The following is a 24,893-nucleotide window of genomic DNA, read 5'->3' as shown; positions in this document are numbered from 1 at the left end:
AAATCAGTACAAGTAGTTTAATTTTAAGAAATTCCTTGGCGTAAACGAAAGCTTCTTAATTCAAATCTGGACAGTAAGCAGCTTTTAACTTATTTTTCCCTTATGGTGAAAACTGACTTTATTCCTGTTCAGCCCGTGTTCCTACCTGCTGTCATTTTGGACACAATTTCATTTTAGTCCGTAAGGTGTCTCATAATAAACGAGTGCCTTCCCAAACAGCTAAGGTCTAAGGCACGGTCACCTCTGCTTGTCGAAAACAAACAGTGCCTAGCACAGTCGTCAGCGGGAAGGACTCAAATAACCATAAAAGAACTGAAATTTCAACCCTGACTTTTGCTGCTCGAAAGAAGGGAAATGGATAAAAATAAAAATCTTTGCAGGTGCAACAGTAAGTCAGAGATCTTTATATATGTCACACACACACACACACACACACACACACACACACACCCCGCCCCCCCCTCCCCACCCCAGATGAGCATCATGAAGGTGCTTATAGTTCTCCGTCAATTCAGTGATGGTTCAGTAACATTCAGAGGCACACTGTAAAGCATCACCGTGTGGCTCAGGGGCTTCATTGTGTCTGCAGAGTTTTAGTTGTTTCTGTGTCAGCTTACCTTATTCAGACTGCAGGTGAATAGCAAGTATTCTGCGCTACACAATATCTGTAGGATGGGCTAGGTGTTTTCTTCCTACACTGAGGTCCTTTTACACCACATCCATCCAAAGTAGTGCATGGTCTGCCAAAAGTCCTCAAAGGAGTCAGCTGAGGAACTGTTAATGTTGCTCAGGCCCAGTTTGATTCGATATTTGATTCAGTAATCTGAATGTTTCTACTAATAATATGTGGATGAGGTGATTCTAATGTATGTCATTTGCAAACCACACTTTGAAAGAGTGTCTAAAATTTCAGGTATAAAAATGCTGTTTCACACCTATTAGGATGACTACTATAAAACATGGAAGAAAGAAAATAACAAGTACCGAGGAGGATGTTGAGGATGTGGAGAAATTGGAATCCTGGTACATTCTTGATGGGAATGTAAAATGGTTTGGAAAACAGTGTGGCGATTACTTAAAAAATTAAGTACCATTTCACACCAGTCAGAATGGCTGCGATCCAAAAGTCTACAAGTAATAAATGCTGGAGAGGGTGTGGAGAAAAGGGAACCCTCTTACACTGTTGGTGGGAATGCAAACTAGTACAGCCACTATGGAGAACAGTGTGGAGATTCCTTAAAAAACTGGAAATAGACATGCCTTATGATCCAGCAATCCCACTGCTGGGCATACACACTGAGAAAACCAGAAGGGAAAGAGACACGAGTACCCCAGTGTTCATCGCAGCACTGTTTATAATAGCCAGGACATGGAAGCAACCTAGATGTCCATCAGTAGATGAATGGATAAGAAAGTTGTGGTACATATACACAATGGAGTATTATTCAGCCATTAAAAAGAATACATTTGAATCAGTTCTAATGAGGTGGATGAAACTGGAGCCTATTATACAGAGTGAAGTAAGCCAGAAAGAAAAACACCAATACAGTATACTAACGCATATATATGGAATTTAGAAAGATGGTAACAATAACCCTGTGTACGAGACAGCAAAAGAGACACTGATGTATAGAACAGTCTTATGGACTCTGTGGGAGAGGGAGAGGGTGGGAAGATTTGGGAGAATGGCATTGAAACATGTAAAATATCATGTATGAAATGAGTTGCCAGTCCAGGTTCGATGCACGATACTGGATGCTTGGGGCTGGTGCACTGGGATGACCCAGAGGGATGGAATGGGGAGGGAGGAGGGAGGAGGGTTCAGGATGGGGAACACATGTATACCTGTGGCGGATTCATTTTGATATTTGGCAAATCTAATACAGTTATGTAAAGTTTAAAAATAAAATAAAATTAAAAAAAAATTAACAATAGAATTAAGAATATGATCTAGTAATTCCACTTGGGGGTATATATTCACAAGAATTGAAGATAGAATCTTAAAGAGATATCTATATACCTGTGTCCATAGTAGAATTATTCACAGTAACCAAAAGGTGGAAGCAACTTGAGTGTCTATTGACCATGAAATGGATGAATGGATAAGCAAACTGTGGTACATACATACAATGAGTATTATTCAGTCTTAAAAAGAGAGGAAATTCTGACACATACTACAACTTAGATGAGCCTTGAGGACATTATGCCAAGTAAAACAAGCCACACAAATGGACAAATACTATATGATCCCACTTATATGAGGGACCTAAAGTAATCACATCTATTTCTGCTTTATTGACTATGCCAAAGCCTTTGACTGTGTGGATCACAATAAACTGTGGACAATTCTGAGATGGGAATACCAGACCACCTGACCTGCCTCTTGAGAAATCTGTATGCAGGTCAGGAAGCAACAGTTAGAACTGGACATGGAACAACAGACTGGTTCCAAATAGGAAAAGGAGTATGTCAAGGCTGTAGATTGTCATCCTGCTTATTTAACTTCTATGCAGAGTACATCATGAGAAACGCTGGACTGGAAGAAGCACAAGCTGGAATCAAGATTGCCGGGAGAAATATCAATCACCTCAGATATGCAGATGACACCACCCTTATGGCAGAAAGCGAAGAGGAACTCAAAAGCCTGTTGATGAAAGTGAAAGAGGAGAGTGAAAAAGTTGGCTTAAAGCTCAACATTCAGAAAACGAAGATCATGGCATCTGGTCCCATCACTTCATGGGAAATAGATGGGGAAACAGTGGAAACAGTGTCAGACACTATTTTTTTGGGCTCCAAAATCACTGCAGATGGTCACCACAGCCATGAAATTAAAAGACGCTTACTCCTTGGAAGGAAAGTTATGACCAACCTAGATAGCATATTCAAAAGCAGAGATATTACTTTGCCAACAAAGGTTCGTCTAGTCAAGGCTATGGTTTTTCCTGTGGTCATGTATGGATGTGAGAGTTGGACTGTGAAGAAGGCTGAGCGCCGAAGAATTGATGCTTTTGAACTGTGGTGTTGGAGAAGACTCTTGAGAGTCCCTTGGACTGCAAGGAGATCCAACCAGTCCATTCTGAAGGAGATCAGCCCTGGGATTTCTTTGGAAGGAATGATGCTAAAGCTGAAACTCCAGTACTTTGGCCACCTCATGCGAAGAGCTGACTCATTGGAAAAGACTCTGATGCTGGGAGGGATTGGGGGCAGGAGGAGAAGGGGACGACAGAGGATGAGATGGCTGGATGGCATCACTGACTCGATGGACGTGAGTCTGCGTGAACTCCGGGAGTTGGTGATGGACAGGGAGGCCTGGCGTGCTGCAGTTCTTGGGGTTGCGAAGAGTCGGACACGACTGAGCGACTGAACTGAACTGAACTGAAAGTAATCAAATTCATAGAGACAGGAAGTAGAATGGTGGTTGCCAGGAGCTGGTTGGGAGAGGAATAAGGAGTTATTTTTGGGGTACAGAGTTTAATTTTACAGATGGGAAGAGTCCTGGAGATTGGTTACATAATGCTGTGAATGTAGTTAGCACTATTGAACTATATACTTAAAGCAGTTAAGATGGTACATATTCTCTTGTATTGGCTGTGAAAGAAAAGTGAAAATGGATAACAGTTTGAAGATAAAAGATTCTTTGAGTGGAAGTGTCTTGAAAAAGAAAAAACTGAAAGAAAGGACTTAGTGGAGGGAGAAATGTTGATAATGGAAGGACATTAAATATAATTTAACATATGTAAAATATATTTGTAATTCACAAGTAAATTTGGCACCTAGAAGGTTTGCAATATCCTTAATTTTTCCATGTATACCTTGCATCAGAGCGTGAATTAGGTAAAATGTTGAGGGACTCTAACTTTCTATAACTCCAAGACGTAAGAGAAAGTGGGTAAGAATCATAGTAAAAATCCTCCTATTTAACCGACTGAAACTGTGCTAACATTGAAATACTAAATAGTTTATTATCAATTTCAGATATGCCAAATGTAGAAGGAAGTTCAGTTCACTGTGCTTTCCATGCTTGAAAATGAAAGTGAAGTCACTCAGTTGTATCCCACTCTTTGGGATCTCAGGCGCCTCTGTCCATGGGATTTTCTAGGCAAGAATACTGGAGTGGGTTGCCATTTCCTTCTCCAGGGGATCTTCCTGACCCAGGGATCAAACCCAGGTCTCCCACCTTGCAGGCAGATGCTTTACCCTTTGAGCCACCAGGGAAGCCCCATGCTTACTCCTGTTCATAAAAATGCTTTGATGATATTGATTCTTTGAACAAAATGGTGAATAATATTCCTTAACATAATAATCTTGGCAATTCTACTATATGTGGAGGAGAATGAAGAATAGAAACTTCAGTATTGGGACCTGGATTTAATCTTGTCTCCTCCAGAGTCTAGAAATATTCTCATCCTGAAGCTTGTAGATCCTGCCTTTCTCTTCTCCAAGTGGAGCAATCTAGCTCTGGGCTGCACTGGGCTCCAAGGACGTGGGGTCACCTCGTGCTGTGGTGCTTCTCTGCCAACACAAAGCAGGACCAGACATCCATTTTTCAGTCTGAATGGCCAGCCTCTCAGGTCTTTACTGATGGTGCCTAGAGCACCGTTGGAACACTGGGAAACACATGCTATTTCCACTAAAAATTTCAAAATATGCTTGACACAGAGCTGAGGAGTGTTTGAAAGGTAGCAATTTAGATATTTTAAGATTCCAAATAAGCCTGTTTTGGCACAGGTTTAAATTATTTAAACCACGCATATATCTTTTTCTCATTATAATTTGTTCCACTTAATTTGCCATAGCTTACAATTAATTGATCTACCTTCCTGTATTTAATGGGAAGCAACAACAATGAACTTGTCAGTTGTTGGTTGAGGTGAGAGATCCCAAATGAGTCCTGTGAATCATCAAGAGGACTAAAATTTCCTGACAGCTGTGTTGGTCTTTGCAAAAAGTCGAAACGCTCCACCCATCTATTACTATAGAAAACTCTGACACATGGTCCTTGTGCTGCTTAATTACACATTTCTTTTCCACTCCAGTTAACATATTTCACTTATTTGTCATTTCTAATATTTTAGCTAAAATTATGCCATTTTCTTCCTTTCAGTTTGACTGATAGCAGGAATTTTGATTGCCAGGAAAAAAATAATTCAGTCCTCTAAAGTAAAAATGAGGATCTAATCAGCAAAAAGTCCTGAAAGAATCTGACATTCTCTTTAGGAGATGATTGGCTGCCCATAGACTAGAGTGTGTGTGGGAAACTTGCTTAAGTCTCTGTTATTTGATTAACTTGTAAAGGCTAAGATCAACTGACAAATTCAATTATACATTCAAATTATATTTCTAAATTGGCTTAATTTTTTAAAGTGATGAATGAACCATAGGGGAAAAATTCCATTACACTGTGAATGAGAAGGAATAAGTCCCAACATTAATAGTATGCCAGTGCACAAGACTTCTCTATTTCTCTTGATTAGCTGGATGGGTTTAATAAACAGGCCTATAAGTTTATTGGTCAACTGTGGTGTTTACTTTCTAGGAAGAGAAAGCTCTTTAGGGTACAAAAGAGAGAAAACAGTGATGGTGTCCTTGGAAAAGTAATAAAAGTCCTCTTGAGCTGATTTTATCTTAGTAAAGCAGATCATAAATAGAGAAAACTATTTGTCTACAGATTGTCTTGAAAGGTACAGAATTTGCTAATGATTGCCTAGTAGGAGCAATTCAGGAAGAAGTCATTGCTGATTGCAGGAGACATTTCTGAGTTAGATTCTAATACAGTCATAGTGATAAGTAATGTGTTGCTAAACATTTGCCCCCTCTGGAGACTTAATGTCCCATAGTCAGAAAAAAAGAGAGAAATACTCTTCATATACTCTCCTATTAAAGTTTGAATGATTGTCAGCACTTGAATATAGTAAATTCCAGTTTTATGGAATAGGTTGTGACCAAGACTGTTACATAAAAATCGATTTTTACACAAAATGGAAATTAGTAATTTATTCCAAGAATGTTATTGAAAAAAATAGTCTATTTGGTTAATGACAGATGATAAAGCATACTAGTATTTCTCCTTTTTCTTTCTATGCTGATAAATTAGCACACACACAAAATCAATAAAATTACATTTAAACTCATAAGTATTATTTAAATCTTCTTTACTAGGCAGTCATTTTTGCCCATCAAAAAGGGCACATTAAATTGAATTTTTACTCCATTAACAAATATTATGGATTGAGGCTTATTATTATTATTATTATTTTACCTGCAAAAATTAGATGATTTAAATTGACTTCGAAAGAGAGCACTTCCCAACCAGGCACCTGTGAAGGTAATTGTGAAGACAGGCAGGATACAATGTTTGGAACTTTTTTGTTTCTTGCATAAATACCACTTTTGAGCACTTATTTTCTGCTAAGACATGTTGCAGTTGAGGAAACAGGGGCTAGAGAAGTTAAACACGTGCTAAATCATACAGCACATTGGAGTCTGAATGCTAGATGGTATAGTTGCAAAGTTTATGAAGTTTCTCATAGTACTCAATATATTAAAAGACAATGAGCAAAAAGTATACGTAACAGTTCATAGCTGCATTATTGATAGTAGCCAAAAAGTAGGACCACCCAAATGTCCATCAGCTGAGGAACTGAAAAACAAAATGTGGCACATTCTACCATGGAACATATTTGACCATAAAAGCGAAGTAAGGATGCATGCTACAACATGGATGAACTTAAAAACTTTATGCTAAGAAAAATAAGTCAGTCACAAAAGACCACATATTCTATGACTACCCTTACATAAAATATCCAGAATAGGCAAACCTGTAGAGATAGAATGTAGACTTCCAGTTTGCAGGGGCTGGAGGAGGCTGGGTTGGAGAGCGGCTGCTAATGGGTTCAGACCTCTATTTAGAGTGGTAACAGTGTCCTAAGCTTAAATTGTTCTTAGGGTTGCACAACTGTGATTAGACTAAAAGTCATTGAATTGTATCCTGGAAATGGATTAATTTCCTGGTATATGAATTATGTCTCAATTTGTTGTTAAAAATAATTTGGTTATTCAATGTCACAATGATCCCATGCTTTTTCTTCATTTTACAATACTCAATGGATGTTTCTTTGGAGATAAAATCATGTAACTCAGAGATCATTTTGAATATGCCTGGAAATCACACCTCTCCTAGAATTCTGAACCGTCAGCATATCTCCTCACTCCCATTTACTCTTTCATTTTACAGAAAAAATCCCAGCTTAATCCTCGGTCAGTAGAACAGGCACATTGCTTCACCAATGGCCAGAATAGGAGCATGTTAATGATGCATACAAATCCCAGAACACACAATTAATTCATAAATATAGGCTTTTAATGGTAGAATTCCAGTTATCTTGGTGAGAGAGATATACTTTTTAATATTAATATAATGTGGCTGAATTAGCGCTATTTCTTTCAAAGCAGTTACCAAGAGTGGATCACTACATGCTCTGAATGTTTATTGACTTAAATGCTTATTTTTATTACAGCGCTTGTTATCGTCACCCTGGAATTATTTTAGAAAATTTTGACACCTTCTCTTGAAGAGTGGAAATTAATTCTTTGGGGCTGAATTTTATTTTTGAGATACGACAAAGCAAATTTAATATGACCAGCAATCACATTGAGTAATGCCATGGGGGGCTTCAAAAATCAATATCCATCTTGCTTCTCCAAAAGATGAATTTCAAATTATTTTGAGTAATTGCTGTGCAATTCATTTGATACATTACATGTATTTATTGAATCTCAACAGTTTCGTTAAACACTGGGAAAATGTCCTGTTATATAAGGTGGCCTCAATGAAGAGACAAGTAATGAACATTTACTATTCTGCAGTTTATGAAATGATTTTCACAATTTATCTCAAAAATTTGAAGAACAGCTGCAAGTTTTCTATCCTGTTCTAATTGAATGAGAGGAAATTAAATAATAATGAGAAAGCGATAGAGCAGGAATCAAAACTAGATGTGTGTACAATAGTTCTGGACCTTCCTTTTAAATTAGGATGTTGCATTACAGTTGTACAACACTTGTTTAGCTAACACACACACATATATATAATGATATTCACCCATTCATTCATTCACTTGCACAGAAAACATTTATTGAAGGTCTACTATGAGGCAGGCACTCTTCCAAGTGCTGGTAGTACAGCCAAGAATAAAGACAACCCAGACTCCCTGCTTTCATGGAAGTTTATCACCAAACAGAGACGATGACTGTACACACAATAAATTAGCAAAACATGTTGTATGTTAGATGGCACAGGTGCTGTGGAGAAAAATAAAGCAAGATGTGAGGGAGAAAGCCCTGGGGGCTTCCAGAAGAGTTCTAGGCAGAACTCTTGGAAGTTCTAGGAAGAGCCTAGGGCAACTGGAGTTTTCTCCGCGTGATCATGGAGAAGTGGTCAAGGAGACAAGCCCAGATGATGATGGCGATGTAGAGCCTATGCTGAATTTGGCTTTGGCTGTAACTAAATGACAAGGGGGAGCCACTGCAGGATTTTGAGGAGAGGAGTGATATAACAAAACTCTTGTTTTAAAAGGATGCCCATGCTGTTGTGTTTAGACTGAACTGGGGCAAAGGCGTGTTTCTTAAGGACCCATCTCACTACTCTAGGTTCACAACAGCTGTTCTCAGACTTGGCATCGTCAGTATCCTTCACACCACAGCTTTGAAACATGTGTCTTTTGCTTTGCCCACTCAGAAAGCTCCTCTCCAGCTTCCTTACTGTAGGGAATAGTATAAAAAAGATTGCATAGGAAACCCAAGGTGGAAATGACCCTGTAATTCCTATACCTTGTGGCTACAGTAGATATGAACAGAAGTCAAAATAATGTCTATTACCTAAATATTAGTCCTGAACCTTGAACTCTGGTCACAAAGCAAGATGAAATATTAATTATACAGGTTTCTAGACTCTTTTATTATCTTAATGTTATCTCTGTGTTCGTGGGTTAGAAAATAACCTTTGTTTATCAATAGACCCCAGATCCCTGGTGTCAGAGCCCATTGCCATGAAAAGAGCGAACAAAAAGAAACTTCATCAGGGTGATAAAACAAACAAACAAACAAACAAAAACAAAGACTAGCTCAAACAAGCAACCTACTTGTAAACATTGCTCGTTTTCTAAGGAAACAAATCTGTAGTGGAATTATTTTAGGGCACATATCCTTTAACAACTGCAATCCCTTAACCTAGCCAAATGTCTAGCACTGGGACAACAGATTTAGCCAGAATCTAGATTTAGCCAGAATCAATTGTATTTTGCCCCTGGTTCATGTATGTTGGTGGGGGAGGGTTGAGGGGTGCAGAAGAGAGAGAGGGAAGGAAACCAGGTGGCAGCTTTGTGAATTGGCCGGAAGCAGTGACGAGGGGCAGGGATTGATGGCAATGGGCTGTCGCCTGTATGGGCGACTAGGAATATGTGTTATGACTTGATTCTTTGGACAGATCCTGCTCAGTTCCTCTTACGTGGTCGTTCTGCTGGTTGCCTTGGGTGTGACTGTGGCCCAGTGGTGTCAAAACAACCTGATTTAGGAAAGGGCACGTTTAAGGCCTCTTCTTGCATTCTTCCTACATTTGCCTACAGAGTAATGATGGTGGTGGTCGGGGGATGAGGGATTCATGGCAATAGAAGGTGATCATAGCTCAAGACCGGAGAAGGCAATGGCACCCCACTCCAGTACTCTTGCCTGGAAAATCCCATGGATGGAGGAGCTTGGTGGGCTGCAGTCCATGGGGTCCCTGAGGGTCGGAAACGATTGAGCGACTTCCCTTTCACTTTTGACTTTCATGCATTGGAGAAGGAAATGGCAACCCACTCCAGTGTTCTTGCCTGGAGAATCCCAGGGACGGGGGAGCCTGGTGGGCTGCCGTCTATGGAGTCGCACAGAGTCGGACACGACTGAAGCGACTTAGCAGCAGCAGCAGCAGCATAGCTCAAGACGGACCTTCTGGCTCTGAGAGCACAGGGAAGGGAGAAGGGATGGAACATCAGAGTGAGAGTGGGCAAGGTGGTGGGGCAGCCCACTCTACTTTGACCTTTGACCTTTCATCTCCCGCCCACTGCCTTCCTCAAAGAGCCGGGCAGGCTATGGGATGGCGTCACATGACGCACGCTCACCTCCTCACCCCAACCCAAACCTGTCACACCTTATTCTGGAGTGTGGAGGGCTAGACTCTACAGCTGATTCTCATTCTTCACAAGTACCAACTAGGGAGAGCAGCACGTGTGACCCGGCTAAGAGAAAAGAGCATGGAAAATGTGCTCGGGGGGGGGGGGGGGGGGGGGGGGGGGCTCCACACGTGAAGAGCACAAGATAGGCTGGACTTAAATCCACTCTTCCACTTACTTTGCAGGAAGTAGATGGCCTTCACAGGGTTAAACTGCCTCATGGATTCTGTCGCCTGGGCGCTCAGCCCCCTGCACCATTCTGTTTTCTCAAGGTTCTTGGTATGGATGGCCGGCCGGCAGTGCTCCTCCGACATGAATAAATGCTGCCTGCCACAGCTGGGTTCTGGCTCTCCCCGTTGAAATGAGGAGCCTCCCATTACTCAGTCAGCCATACCCACTTCCTGCTTCAGAGCCTCCGTTTCGTGGAAATAACCTGTCAGGTCCCATCTGCTTCATGAAGCTGCCAGTCCCCCGAGAGGAGGACCTCCACTCTGCTCTCCTGTCACATGCTGGAAACCCAGAAGGGAATAAACCTTCCAGTCTGCCAGAAATTGCTTTTGTGATACCAAGGCCTGCCTCGGGGAAGCACAATATTCTATACTCAGATGAAAATTAGATTTGTAAGTACACTGCTTTCTTCCCCGGGTGGCTTGCAAAAGTTCTTCTCACCTTTGTTTGTAGGGAGAACTGCAAGGGCTTTAAATTTATAGCCATTAATAAGCCGGAGTCTGACTAACACAATTATTGTTTTCCTATATCAGGCAGGTGTGGAGAAAGCCACAGAATAGACAAAAGTCTTTTCATCGGTGAAAAATGAACGTTAAACTTGCACGTCAGCTCCAAGCAGGCAGTGGATTATAGCAGGTGCAATTAATTGCCACTACATTTATTGGAACCTTGAAAACAATTAGCAAGTGTCCTAGTTGATATGACAGACTCATTAATCATTTAATATATTCCTGCAAATTGATTTATCAATCAAATAGCTACCCCTGGTTGAATAACTCACAACTGTGCTTATGGCTCTATTCATAATTCTGGTCTGTTTTTTAAAGGAAACCAAAAGGCTTTAGCTCAATATAGATCCTTCAATTTCAGTAGCTATATAGACTACACCTCAGTCTCTTGAAGGTAGAACCACTACCGCAACAGGAGGGATTCACAAAGCAGACATTTGAGAGGGTTCGAAACAATGTGTTAGGAGCAGCAGCAGGAGCAGCAGCAGCAGCATACATTCTTCAGGGGAAGAAGCGACATTGACAGAAAGGACTTATTTGGGGGGAGTGTCTTGAGGACAATGCAGCTGGGCCCTAGGAACAACTAGACCTTGTCCAAGCCAATTCTGAGGTTGCTAAATGAGCAAAAAAGGATTCTTGGAGATATAAACTACTCTAGGTCACTTTCTCACTCTTCTTATCTCTGCTAACATTTCCTTGAATTTCTGTATGGATGGCGTGTTCATTGGCATTATATTTTGGAATAGTTTTGATGATCAGAACTATGTTTTTTTCAGAGTAAAATTTTACCTCCTACCTCTGGAACTACACAGAGTAAACCTCTTTTAGGTGACAGCCACTCTAGTATTTGAAAATAGCCATCCTACCCTCTTGAGTTTATTAGGCTCAAGAATGTGATTTTCCATGTACGATGGCTCTAAAATATTACCCATGTCTACATTTTTCAGATGCATTTCCATTTTCTAAAGTTTCACCTAGCACATGATGTTCAAAAGTGACCACAGTACTCCAGTGTGGAGGCGTGAGTTCTAATCAGCTCCATTGTTTGAAATTCTGAAACCTTTTAATGCAACTTAAGCCTGTTTTGTCTTTATTTGAAACTTTCCGCACTTCACTGACTCCTGATGAGCTGATTGTCAATTAAAAATTTGTGAGACATTTTCCTGTGATCTCTGCTAAATCGTGTACATCCTATCCTGAACTCTATTTGAGGCTATCCTTCAAACTTTCTTAGGAGGGAATAAAGCTTAATGCCAGTTTATTATGGTGATTAAAGGAAAGAGGTTTCTGGATTTGAAAATTTGCTCCTCTGCTTAATAGCCACGACCGGATACAAGGAATTAAATCTTTCTGAGCCTCAATTTCTAACATATAATAGGAATCACAATTACACCTATATCTAAAGATTTCTGTGAGATTAAATGAGCTTTATAAAGTGTTTCTTTGGAGTGCTTGATACACAGGAATCATTCCATGAAATGTGCACTATTGTTATTATTGTAAATATTCCCTCTGTTATGTATCATATTGGGTTTTTTTCCTCCTACCATTACTATTTCTTTATATAATGCAGAGATGAGTATTTTTAAATATAACTAAGACAAAAACACTGTAACTTAAGATCTAAGCCTCTTTTTTACTACCTACAGTAAAACCTGATCTCTCCTCTTATACAGTTAGATATAATGCTATTCTGTTTAACAAGTAGAGCTACTTAAAATAAAACAAGGTATAAAATACTTCCTTTAATAAGTTCAGTCATTTTATTAATTGAGTTGAATTGAAGTTTTTTTTTCAGTTGGGAACTCCTCAGTTCTGAGGTAAAGTGCTAGGACCAACTGAAGATCTGTGGCCATGTGGTTGTGGTAGCTACATGGAGTGCCTTGACGCTCTTTGGCCACTCAGTTATACTGATGGTTTTCTAACTTCTTCCACTATCCTTATTCCTGCATCCAGCTTCTTTAGGTCTGAATTTCTTTGGCCTTGTCAGTTTATTCATTTTGTTCTCTAGATTTTGACATCTTCCAGTATCTCTACCTGGAGAAGGAAATGGCAACCCACTCCAGTGTTCTTGCCTGGAGAATCCCAGGGACGGGGGAGCCTGGTGGGCTGCCATCTCTGGGGTTGCACAGAGTCGGACATGACTGAAATGACTTAGCAGTAGCAATATCTCTACTGGATTTCCTGCCATTCATTCTTTTTCCCTTGGGACTTTCATGGATTCTTTATCATCTGAGCTACCAGGGAAGCCCCCATAGAGACAAAATACACACACACACACACACACACACACACACACACACACAAAACCAAAACAAAAAACCAACTACCTCAGCTGCCCTATAATCAGGCTTCAGTTAGAATGGAATATTGTTCAATAGCATATAAGATACAATTTTGTTCTTCAGTTGCTAAGTCATGTTTGACTCTTTGCAACTGCATGGACTGCAGCATGCCAGGCTCCTCTGTCCTTCGCTATCTTCTGGAGTTGGTTCAAATTCACGTCCTTTTGAGTTGGTGATGCTATCTAACCATTTCATCCTCTGCTGCCCCCTTCTCCTTTTGCCTTCAATCTTTCCCAGCATCAGGGTCTTTTTTAATGAGTCAGCTCTTTGCATCAGATGGCCAAAATATCAGGTGAGCTTCAGCATCAGTCCTTCCAATGCATAATCAGTGTTGATTTTCTTTGGGATTGACTGGTTTGATCCTGACTGTTCAGGAGACTCTCAAGAGTCTTCTCCAACACCACAATTCAAAAACATCCATTTTTCAGTGCCCAGCTCGCTTTATGGTCCCACTCTCATATCCATACATGACTACTGGGAAAATCATAGCTGTACCTACATAGACATTTGCCATCCAAGTGATGTCTCTACTTTTTAATACACTGTCTAGATTTGTCTTAGCTTTCCTTCCAAGGAGCAAGCATCTTTTAATTTTTTGGCTTAATCACTGTCAGCAGTGATTTTGGAGCCCAAGACAATAAAACCTGTCACAGCTTCTACTTTTTTCCTTTCTATTTGCCAGGAAGTGATGGGACCAGGTGCCATGATCTTCATTTTTTTGAATGTTGAGTTTTAAGCCAGCTTTTTCACCCTCCTCTTTCACCCTCATCAAGAGTCTCATTAGTTCCTCTTCCCTTTCTGCCATTAGAGTGGTATTATTTGCATATCTGAGGTTGTTTATATTAAAAGCTTAAGCCTTTTATTCAGACAGCTTTGAATTTGAGTTAGAACATCACCACTTTTAGTAGTAACCTTGGACTTCTAGGTGGCCCAGTTGGTAAAGAATCCGTGTGTCAGTGCAGGTGATGCAAGAGACACAGGTTTGAGTCCTGGCTCAGGAAGATCCTCTGGAGTAGGAAATGGCAACCCATTCCGGTATTCTTGCCTAGAATATTCCATGGACAGAGTAGCCTGGCAGGCTACAGACCATGGGGTCACAGAGACAAGAGCACACATACACACTTGGCTAAGGACATGACTAAGCCTCTTTTCCTCATCCATGAAGTAGGGATAACAGTATTGCCTCAGTGTTAAAGGCTTGTTTCGATGATGAAGTGACACAAAACATTCTAAGGTGTTTAGACAGTTCTTGAGCTAAGTTGTTACTAGCTACCATTCAATTAAGTTAAAATGTATTGATGTCCCACTAAGTATCAGGTACTAGACCACACCAGTGGATGTGGTCTAGTTAGGGTCTAACCCTAACCCTAACCCTGAGGCCCCTGCCCTCAGGAACTCATGGACCAATGGTGCTACCGCTGCCATTACCATCATCCTTGTCGTCCTGGTTATTTTTGCCTTGTGTTTGTTATCACCCTTAATCTCTCTAAAGACCCAGTGGCCATCAGCAGTACACATGGAAGAATCTGTAGGTACCTTAATTTATTGAATCCACATTCTTTCTAAGCTTTCCTCTTTTGCTTCACAGTTTTTAATGCTATTTTGACTTTTTTCTTTTTCACATGTGTGTTAGTTGCTCAGTTGTGTCCTACTCTTTTGCGACCCCATGGACTGTAGCCCGCCAAGCTCTTCTGTCCATGGAATTCTCTAGGCAAGAATACTGGAGTGGGTTGCCATTTCTTTCCCCAGGGGAATCTTCCTGACCCAGGAACTGAACCTGGGTCTCTTGCATTGCAGACGGATTTTTTTTTACCAATTGAGCTATGAGGGAAGTCTTCTTATACATAATACACACTTATTTCCATTAACTATTTTCCAGCCCTCCTATTTTGAGCCTTAGTCATTTCTATCTCCATTAGGTGTTCAACATTTTAGGTTTAATAGTATGTCTTATGACTTTACTGTGACTCTAAAGCTTATTTGTCTTTTTTTTCCCTTGAGAAATCCTTGTATACCTTTTGAAAATCAGTAGATAATTTGCCTGTTTCTATTTGTCCAATGCCTACATCTTTGTAATTCCCCCCAAAGTTACTGAGAGCATCTCAGCAATCTTATTCACAAACTTTCCCAATACCGCAGGATGCAGTTTTACTAAGCAAGAGACTTGAATCCATGTATAGTTTCTAGGTATTCTTTTTCAACTTAAGGTTCGATTCTGTCTTACCAATGTTCTTTCTCCTCATAACAGTCCATGACAAAGAAGATATGAACAAACAATGCAGCTGGGAACTTCAGCATTTTCTATGTCATCTGGTACCGTTTTGTCAACAATCTTAACAGCAGGTTATTCCTCCCTTATCTGTATCTTATTCTAAACATACTAAAATTTATTTTTACTATTCTATTTATCCTTCAAAGTCTTCATTTGCTCTAGTTAATAACTAAAGTACTTCCAATCTTTTATATATGTATTCCTTTTCAGTGAGAGCTCATAGAGAACTGTCTGCATCCAGATTCAATCATCTTCTAAGTTAACTCTTCCTGCTGTTATCAAATTTGTTTTTGTATGATTAGGATTTTGTTCTGAGCTACATCTATTATGATAGTTTCTTTCTGAGCAATATTTGTTTAAGAGATTTTGGCCATTGACTCCTCTCTATCTTTTAGTAGAAACGTTTTATTTTTAAGAGTAGAGAACATATTTGTGATTAAATCTAGCATTTCTTTCCATGACTGTTATAAACATTAAGATAATATTATCACATTTGCAGAGAGTTGCCATGCTTCCATTTTACTGTTAATTAGTTCTTCTTGGGTGGTTAAAATTAAGTGCAGATAAAACTCACTCCCCCTATTGATTCCTCTTTCTGCTAAGAGGCAAAATCATCAGGAAGGTAAATAGAGAATTTCTCAGATGCCCTGATTCAATCAGGATATAAGCCATAGTAGCTGTCCAGATAATGAAATGCTGTCAGAACTAAGATATGTATATATACACACATGCATACACATACGCATGAATACTCAGTTCTTTGTTTCTCATTTTTTAACTCCTTTTTTTTTTTTTTGGTCCAGAGATTCTACTTTAAAATGGTAGGGATAAGAATTGTACTTATGTGCTCCAAATTCTTTTTCTTTCCTATATCACACTGAATTTACAAATCCAGATCTGTTTTGGCATTTTCCAGATTTCCCTGCAAACTATCAGAAGTAAATATTTGTTAGTGAATCTTATACTTCTTGGCAGATTCTCAATTATGTCTCACATTTGTATCTTGGCACGATAGCTTATCTCCCAATAGACATGTCAGAGCTAGTGTGGGGTCACCTCCTTACTCCTCAGCTAAAGGCATAAACCTTCATGACTAGTCTTGTGCTCTTGGGACTAATAACTATTTTCTGTGCATTTGTCAGAGCAGCCAGTTTTAGGGTATACAATCTTCTAGTGTTTTTATTTTTATCTTACTACAGTACCACAGGTTAAGGTAGAGTTGAGTGCATGAATTAATGTAGTTATGAAAACATGATGTGAAAAATGAAAGAAATGTGTGTTAACCCAACAAAATAGAATTTTCCACTATACAAAGTCATCATAGGCAAATAACTTCCAAAGTTGTCCAAGAAAGGAAAGGATGATGAGGAATCTTTGGTGCTTGTGGTTCAAGAATTTTGCTGATTTTTTGAGGTCTGGAAGAAACTTTCCCACACAGAAATCTTCCTCTCTTTTTCCTTTTTTTAAGTTCTCACTCTGGAAGAGTTATACCTACCTTTGAAGATTCCCACAGTCTTGAAGGATCATTGCTTTGTTCCAGAAAGCAGTTTTCGTCTTTTTGTGACAATACATTTGGGAAAGGCTTCTGACTTCGCTGACAGAGTACTGGCTGAATCTGAATTTAAATACACCCAGTAGAATGGTGGAAACAAATAGTAATGCCCTTTTCTGATGCAACATTTACCCTATCCAGCACAGGAGCTTGAGATGACTTCTAACCCACAGAGATTATTTTTATTTCATTTTTAAATAAAAATGTTATCATGTGAGTAAAGCAGTGAGCCAGATTCAACTTTATGAAACCATACATTTAAGGAATATATTCGATTTGTAAAATTATCCACATAACATAGAAATAATCTAACTGTATTTTCAGTGCTGTGTTTGCATTTTTAATGACTAAAGAGACTGTCTGGGGTACAAAGATATAATGACCAGTATCAGAGCATTTGTGTGTTAGGTTAGCTGTTGAAATTTTACATTTTGTTGCTCCCAGAAAGCTAATAAACATTGGTAAGTTAACAGAGCATCAAGGCAGGTAAACAGGGAGTTTGATGAACACGGAAGTCGGAAAGCATCATGAGTGTATTTTTTACTCCTTCTATACATATCTTGGCTACATACTGCCTTTTTCTGACACTTGACTTAAGTTCTGTAATATATCTAAAGAAGTCACATTGTGAAAGAAAATGAAAACAATGCTGGCAGGAATTTGCTGGCTCTTCATGAAGACAGTTCACAATGCTTACTAATCGTTCAAGTCAACAGAAGGGGTCTTTTTGTTGTTTGTCCTTATATATTTAAGTGCAAATATGTCACACTCCAAAACTTTGAACTTCCATATCCATTATTTATAAGGTGAATATTTTCATGAAATTCCATGCATATATTTTTGGTTATCCACCAGAAATAAATATTAAATATTCAGAAAGGATTCTGAAGCAGTTCAGAATGTTTTGTTTGTCTGATTTTGATATTTTATGGCATTTTAATCATGTTTATTTGGTATATAGGCAAATATGAATATATAGCTATACTTGCATCTGTTTGTATCTGTCAGTTAAATGTAACCCAGTTTTAAACTATTCTCTGAGTTGGAATGCTTTAAAGATACAGACAGATCAAACTGTATAGCCATGTCCAGGGTCTTTGAATCCCTATAGCTGTCCTGTGTGGGTTCACTTTAGTTCCAGAGGTCAGTATGACTCTCTCACCCAATTGAGGATGGAGGGACAGAGCTAATATCATTTCCAAAGCATCCTAAAATGGTGTGCCATCTTTATTTGGATATGTTCTATTATTGCATATCAGAGTTATATAATAGTTCTGATAAATATGTAAAACTAAATGACCCTCATGGCAGAACTGCTGATGGTCAAAAACAATTCCAAAAATGTTTAGATTGTTAATATGAAAAATGCAGAGATTCAGACTTTGGTAATGACACACAAAAACCAACACACATGAATCTATGTTAATACTGATTAGAAAAAGAAAAGTTTGTTTACTTATGTTTCTTTCCCCCCAAGAAACTATTATTAAATCAGTGATATAGGTAATAGATTCCACTTAACAAATTATAGGAGAAGGCAATGGCACCCCACTCCAGTACTTTTGCCTAGAAAATCCCATGGACGGAGGAGCCTGGTAGGCTGCAGTCCATGGGGTCGCTAGTCGGACATGACTGAGTGACTTCACTTTCACTTTCCACTTTCATGCATTGGAGAAGGAAATGGCAACCCACTCCAGTGTTCTTGCCTGGAGAATCCCAGGGATGGGGGAGCCTGGTGGGCTGCCGTCTATGGGGTCGCACAGAGTCTGACACAATTGAAGCGACTTAGCAGCAGCAGCAGCAGCAACAAATTATATCTACTTCTCGGTTTCCTTTAATTAGCTGCTTTTCCATTTATTTTTTGATGGTATTATGCTGTGTGACTTCCCTGGTATCTCAGCCATTAAGGAATCTGCCTACAATGCGGGAGACCTGAGTTTGATTCCTGGGTTGGGAATATCCCCTGGAGGAGGGCATGGCAACCCACTTTGATATTCTTGCCTGGAGAATCCCATGGACAGAGGAGCCTTGCGGGCTACAGTCCATGGTGTCCCAAAGAGTCAGATACAACTGAGTGACTAAGCACATTGTGTTGTGTTATTTGATTTTTAGAAAGCTTTCTCAGATTTTTAGTAGACAGAGAACAAATCATAAAAAGTACATACATAAATAACCTGAGTATATTTCAACTAATCTATAAAACCCATAGGGATAGGTGTTTGAACTTAAGCAGCTCAAAGGAAGTCATAATCAGTGAATTGGCCTTCAGAAACCTTGTTGCCCAGATTTTTTTTTTTTAATAAGTATATGGTCTGGTTGATACATGTGTATGTCCTTAATTTAATCAACCAGGGTTTTATTTTCTATGCCAAAAATTCTAGATTACAGTAGTCTACGAGTAAATAAGCTTAGTTTACAATCAGCTTAGTTTTGAAAGCTTTACAAGACTTACTCTTCACAGTTTCAAAATTCTAAAACATGATTTAAAAAGCATTCTCATTTCAGTATTTATATATCAGAAAAGAGATGATTTCTAGAACAGCCTGATCTAGTGTATTACTTTTCCTTGGAATCCAAGGAAATGACCCTAATACTGCACAGTCTGAGGTTGGGAAATGAACTTCTGTGTTAGGATGCCAGCATTTTTTAAGGCGCATTGTTTCCTCTAGATTTAGTTTCTGTCAGGTATCTAATGTTTCACTTACTCTAAATGCCTGTAAGCCAGCCCAGGTAAACGTCACTGAGCTGACTTATAATGGTTTTAGGAGGCGCTGCTGCTGCTGCTGCTGCTGCTAAGTTGCTTCAGTCATTTACCTAAATTATTAGTTCCTCTTTGAAGAAATCAGATAAAAAGAAGAAGATCATGCTAACCGTTTGCAAACTGAGGCCGTAGTTAATTATCTGACATTTACAAGAGGCTGAACTGTGTATTGAATATAAAGTCCTCTACCTTGTGACTATAATTTCTAAGCTGTGATGAACCTCTTGCTTTTGGAAGAGAGTTGCTGATGTAACTCAACACCTTGGGTTTTTATTAACGAGATGCTGAGTGAACAAAAGTAATACTAATCAATTGAGAGGGAAGTATATTTTTAAGTGTTCTTTCCCACATCTTGGTGAGATCCTTTTAAAATACTTAATGCATGGGTTATTTTCCCTTGTGACTTCCATGATTTTGCCTGATTTTTCATCTATTTCCCATAATGTTCATCTGTAGAACAATGATTAGAGTCACTCATATAAAAGAGTGAAAATAGGTTATTCTGAATATTAGTAATGAGATGTGTCAAGCCATCAAAATGTGAAATTAAAAATCTATCAGTGAGTCATATTTATAAACTCACATTCCTTTTAGTATTTGCTGCAAGCAAAGAATCCTGCTAGATTCTAAATCTTAAGTAGCAAGGGGCAAGAAAAAGAAAAGAAAACTTAAAAGTTCCCTCTATTTGTTTTTAGATCTAATACCAATAAAACTGTACTCTATTGGTATTGTTTATCTTCATTTATTTTTTGCAGTATTTTTGACTATAAGATTTTGCATATTACACTGAATTCTTTCTTTTTATAGCAATGTGAAGTTCAAGATAAAAATACTATGCTTTGGGCTGAGAGCTGTTTCAGTTTTTAAAAATATGATCATCTTGTCATCACTTATGAGATTTTATCCACCACTGGAATTGACCCTTTGCAGAACGGACCCTACATGCGATCGCCAGTCGTCACGGCTAGAGGCAACGAACTACAGCCAGAAGGGCACAGCAGGATGGCATTGACTCAGCAGTATAGAAATCGGCTCCTTAAGAGGAAATATTCCACAACCCATAAACTATGAAGAATACAAACAGAGTAAATAATTACATATTCACTCAGGCCTGAAAAATCAGTAAATATTTCTTTTCCCCTGTCTGCAAGAGTAGGTACATGTTGTAAATGCTAATTTTCAAATATTGGAAAGACAAGATCATAGTTACAAATAGTAGGGAGGATAAAGATACCAGGACACAATGTAAAACATTCCAGGTTCTGGGGGATCATATTAATAGACAACATTTATTGAGGGCCTAAGATATGTCAGGCACTGTTCTAAATATTTGCTTAGCTTTGTTAACTCATATAGTCTTCCCTTAAACCTTGTGAGGTAGATGCTATAATTATTATCCCATGGAAGATCTTATTGCCCAAATATGATTGCAGTGACCTCTCTCAGCCCACATGCTCTTCTACAAGGTGATCTGTCACTCTCTCCATCAGGATGGGGCTTCCCAGATGGCTGGTGGTAAAGAACTCACCTGCCAATGCTGGAGATGTAAGAGACTGTGGATTTAGTCCCTGGGTCAGGAAGACCCCTCAGAGGAGGGCATGGCAACCCACTCCAGTATTCTTGCCTGGAGAATTCATGGACAGAGGAGCCTGGTAGGTTGGCAGTCTATAAGGTCACAAAGAGTTGGCCATGACTGAAGCAACTTAGTGCGCACACCATCAGGATAGGGAGTCTAATTTTTCACTTCATAAAGCTGGGACTTCTAAGTCTAGTTCATAAAAGCCTCTCAGCTTTCTCTTGGGTCTCACAGGAGGAAGCCTCCCGGAAAACTCTTGCCCTCCACAGTAAGCTTCCATGTTAGAAGTCCAGGTACGTGGAGAGGTATGTGGTCCAGGGTACGTGAGTAGGCATTCTGGCTCACCCTGGCGTGAGCGAGCCCCCAGGGGCAGCTGGCATCAACTGCCGCCCAGGAGAATGAGCCATCCTGGATGCCCAGTTGAGACGACTCCAGCCGCAGCCCTTGCCATCATCTGATGGAGCTCCCCAAACCAGGCCCATGTGGCTGAGCTCGGGCAACCCACAGGACCCCGAGAGATAGAAAATTGTTCTGTAAACCCCTAACGTTGAGGGTCCACATATAATAGCAATCAACTAGATTGTACTCCCATTTTACAGACAGGGAAGCTGAAGCACCAAAAAAAGTTTAAAAAGTTACCCAATATCCCATAGCTAAAAAGTGGAGTTGCTGGGACTGAAATGTAGGTAACAACATGTAATCCTTATCCCATACTGCCCCTACACTAATCTAGACAATACTCTGTGTTTTCCTGGCCGTGACAGAGCTATGGACTGCATGGATGACTCTGATGACCTTTTGTGGCAATTCTTCTGTTCCGAAATAATGTCCCTTCCTCTTTTCTACTGACAATGACTTTTTTTTCCTGCTGAAACATTGGAGTTGGACAGGGAAATTAAAATGGCAAATTTGATACAGCTTTGAAAAATACAGTACATAAATTACTATCACATTAAGATGATTACAGTGTAGAAATGACAGTCAAAAGTAATGAGAAAAGGACCTCTTTTCTAGAGAGCAAAGCAATTATCCTGCACGACTCTAAGTTGGTTGTAAATCTAAGATACACTGCCTGCCTGTTTCTTAACACAGATCTGGTGTTTCTATGTCATTGTTATGTTACTTAATGATACCAATTATTTAAAAATTAAGCACAGGGTCCTTCATGACATGGTATTTATTAGATCCAAGTGGAGGTGATTTCAACTTTTCTTCAGGGTAGCGCAGTCGTTCATGCCTCCTTCCCATGCCTTTCCTATTTTCCCCGAAGCTGTACTTTTTTTTTATGCTAACACTTAGTGGAAATTTCTGGCATAAAAAATTAAAAAGGTCAATTTTATGATGAAGCACAGCCGCTTAGATATTCTAAATGGCACCCTAGACTCAAGAAGCTAATTGCTTTTTCACAGCACAACTCTCTCAAGTGCCCACACTGCAGACTGGCCTAGACAGACACCAGGAAGTATCTCGCTTCTGTTTCAAGGTCCACTGGGATGAGCGAGATGAGTGAAGCCATTAAAAAAAATAGAAATCACCTGGAACCTGTGAACATTATAATCGAGTAAAACGTACAGTTGTGACTGTCTTAATCCATCTGTCACTGTGTATTTGCCTCATGTTTCATCACCTGTTTGGTCACAGGTGTACTTTTAATCAAATCAGAGATGGCACAACCCCACCAGAGTAAGGCTTCTGAGTGTAGGACACAGGGGTGTCATTTTCGGCCCGTCTGGATTGTTCAGTTGCAGAGCTAGGTTACAAGTCCACGCACTGTTTGGGTGTAAGATACAGGAATTCAAAGGGCAGGACAAACTGAGGGCCCGAGTTCTTCCCCAAGGAAGTATTTTTTGAAATAATTGTGTTCTGATTTCTGTTAGTACAAAGAGAAATAGTACTATCTGCATGGCTGTTCAGTCACTTAAGCTGTATCTGACTCTCTGCAACTCCACAAACTGTAGCATGCCAGGCTTCCCTGTCTCCTGGAATTTGCTCAAATTCATGTCCACTGAGTTGGTGATGCTATCTAACCATCTCATCCTCTGCCACCCCGTTCTTCTTTTGCTTTCAGTCTTTTCCATGCTATCTCTATACTTTATAGGAATAATAAAATTTAGCAATTTGGGGTAGAAACAATACAGGTAGGAAAAGTTAGCTTAAGGGCTGTAAATAACAAATGCTTCTTAACCTACATTTATTTTGTGGGTCTGAAATCCCACATTGGCTTTTGCCAATGGTGTGGGCTCATAAAAGTATTGTTTATGCAGAGTAAGTATTAAAGTGTCATAATGTTTACCATTTAGGAGAGCTCTAGTGTAATAGAGACACATAAGTGTACTTATAACTACTGCAATATAAAAAATAATAAATATTTCATATGATGGAACAAATTATGAGCTAAAAACTCAGGATCTATGTAAGGTATTAGATGGTTAATGAGCCATTAGATTAAAAATCTATTCAGTAACCAAGGAGTAAGCCAAAGACATTATCTAATTAATTTAATGATATTTATCAATGCAAGGCATTTTCCCCTTATTTTTCTTCTGATTCCCACACATTCTGCCACAATTTTTTTTTTAGTCATTTATTGCCTTTGAACAGTTACCTTTGTGTGTGTTCTGAAATCTAGTTGATTTGCTTTGGTCATTATAAGGCCTGGGGATTCCTCAGAAGCTCAAGTTACATGTTCTGACTATTAGACTTAGTGATTTTACTTTACTTTAATTTTAAAATGCTTTTCAAGACTTATGAAAGCTCTGGGAGAAAACTGATTAATATTATGATTTCTAGTTTATAATGGAGGTGACAGAGGTGATGTGGAAATAACTCACTGAAGGTTGTGCAGTGAGTCCGTAGAACAGATTCCTTTTCTTTTTCTTTAAAGCCTTGTCTGCTTACTGAGACACTTACTTAGTAAGTCCCAAGTGAACTTCTTTGGAACCCACATTCATAAAAGTGACAATGAAAAAACAGTGGCCTAAATAAGTGTTGCTTCTCTCTGCTGCTGAACAAGTTACCTATGTTGTTTTATTTCAGTCTTCTTGATCGGTACAGCTATTGCTAGTTTTCTTCCTGAATAGAATAGACTCCTTTACACACACACACACAAACATGCTTCCCTGGTCACTCAGACCATAAAGAATCTGCCTCCAATGCAGGAGGTCTGGGTTCAATCCCTGGGTTGGGAGGATCCCCTGAAGAAGGGAACAGCAACCCACACCAGTATTCTTGCCTGGAGAATTCCAGGGACAGTGGATCTGGTGGGCTGCAGTCCATGCGGCCACAAAGAGTTGGACATGACTCAGTGAGCAGCACATCCACATATATATGTATAATTGAGCCCATGAGATAACATGAGAGTTTCTTTGATGCTCTAGAAGGGACCTAAGCATGGTTGCAGTTTCAGCAGTTTAAAGTGGTGAGGTGGCAGATAGAGTTAAAT

General features: G+C 39.4%; 1 protein-coding gene and 1 long non-coding RNA gene across 2 annotated transcripts in view; one reads left to right on the top strand and one right to left on the bottom strand.

Moving 5' to 3' along the window:
- NKAIN2 (sodium/potassium transporting ATPase interacting 2) overlaps window positions 1-24,893 on the bottom strand; it is a 1,210,503-nt gene that overhangs the window by 110,305 nt on the left and 1,075,305 nt on the right. The gene's annotated exons all lie outside the window — the stretch shown is intronic.
- LOC123327770 lies at window positions 10,391-17,328 on the top strand. Its single transcript, XR_006542474.2, has 2 exons — window positions 10,391-10,828; window positions 17,031-17,328. It is a non-coding gene; the product is annotated as an uncharacterized LOC123327770 (long non-coding RNA).

The sequence above is a fragment of the Bubalus bubalis genome, chromosome 10 (genome assembly GCF_019923935.1).
Source record: "Bubalus bubalis isolate 160015118507 breed Murrah chromosome 10, NDDB_SH_1, whole genome shotgun sequence".
Lineage (NCBI taxonomy): Eukaryota > Metazoa > Chordata > Mammalia > Artiodactyla > Bovidae > Bubalus > Bubalus bubalis.
Note: the sequence above shows the minus strand (reverse complement) of the source record. Positions and strands in the feature narration are given on the sequence as shown.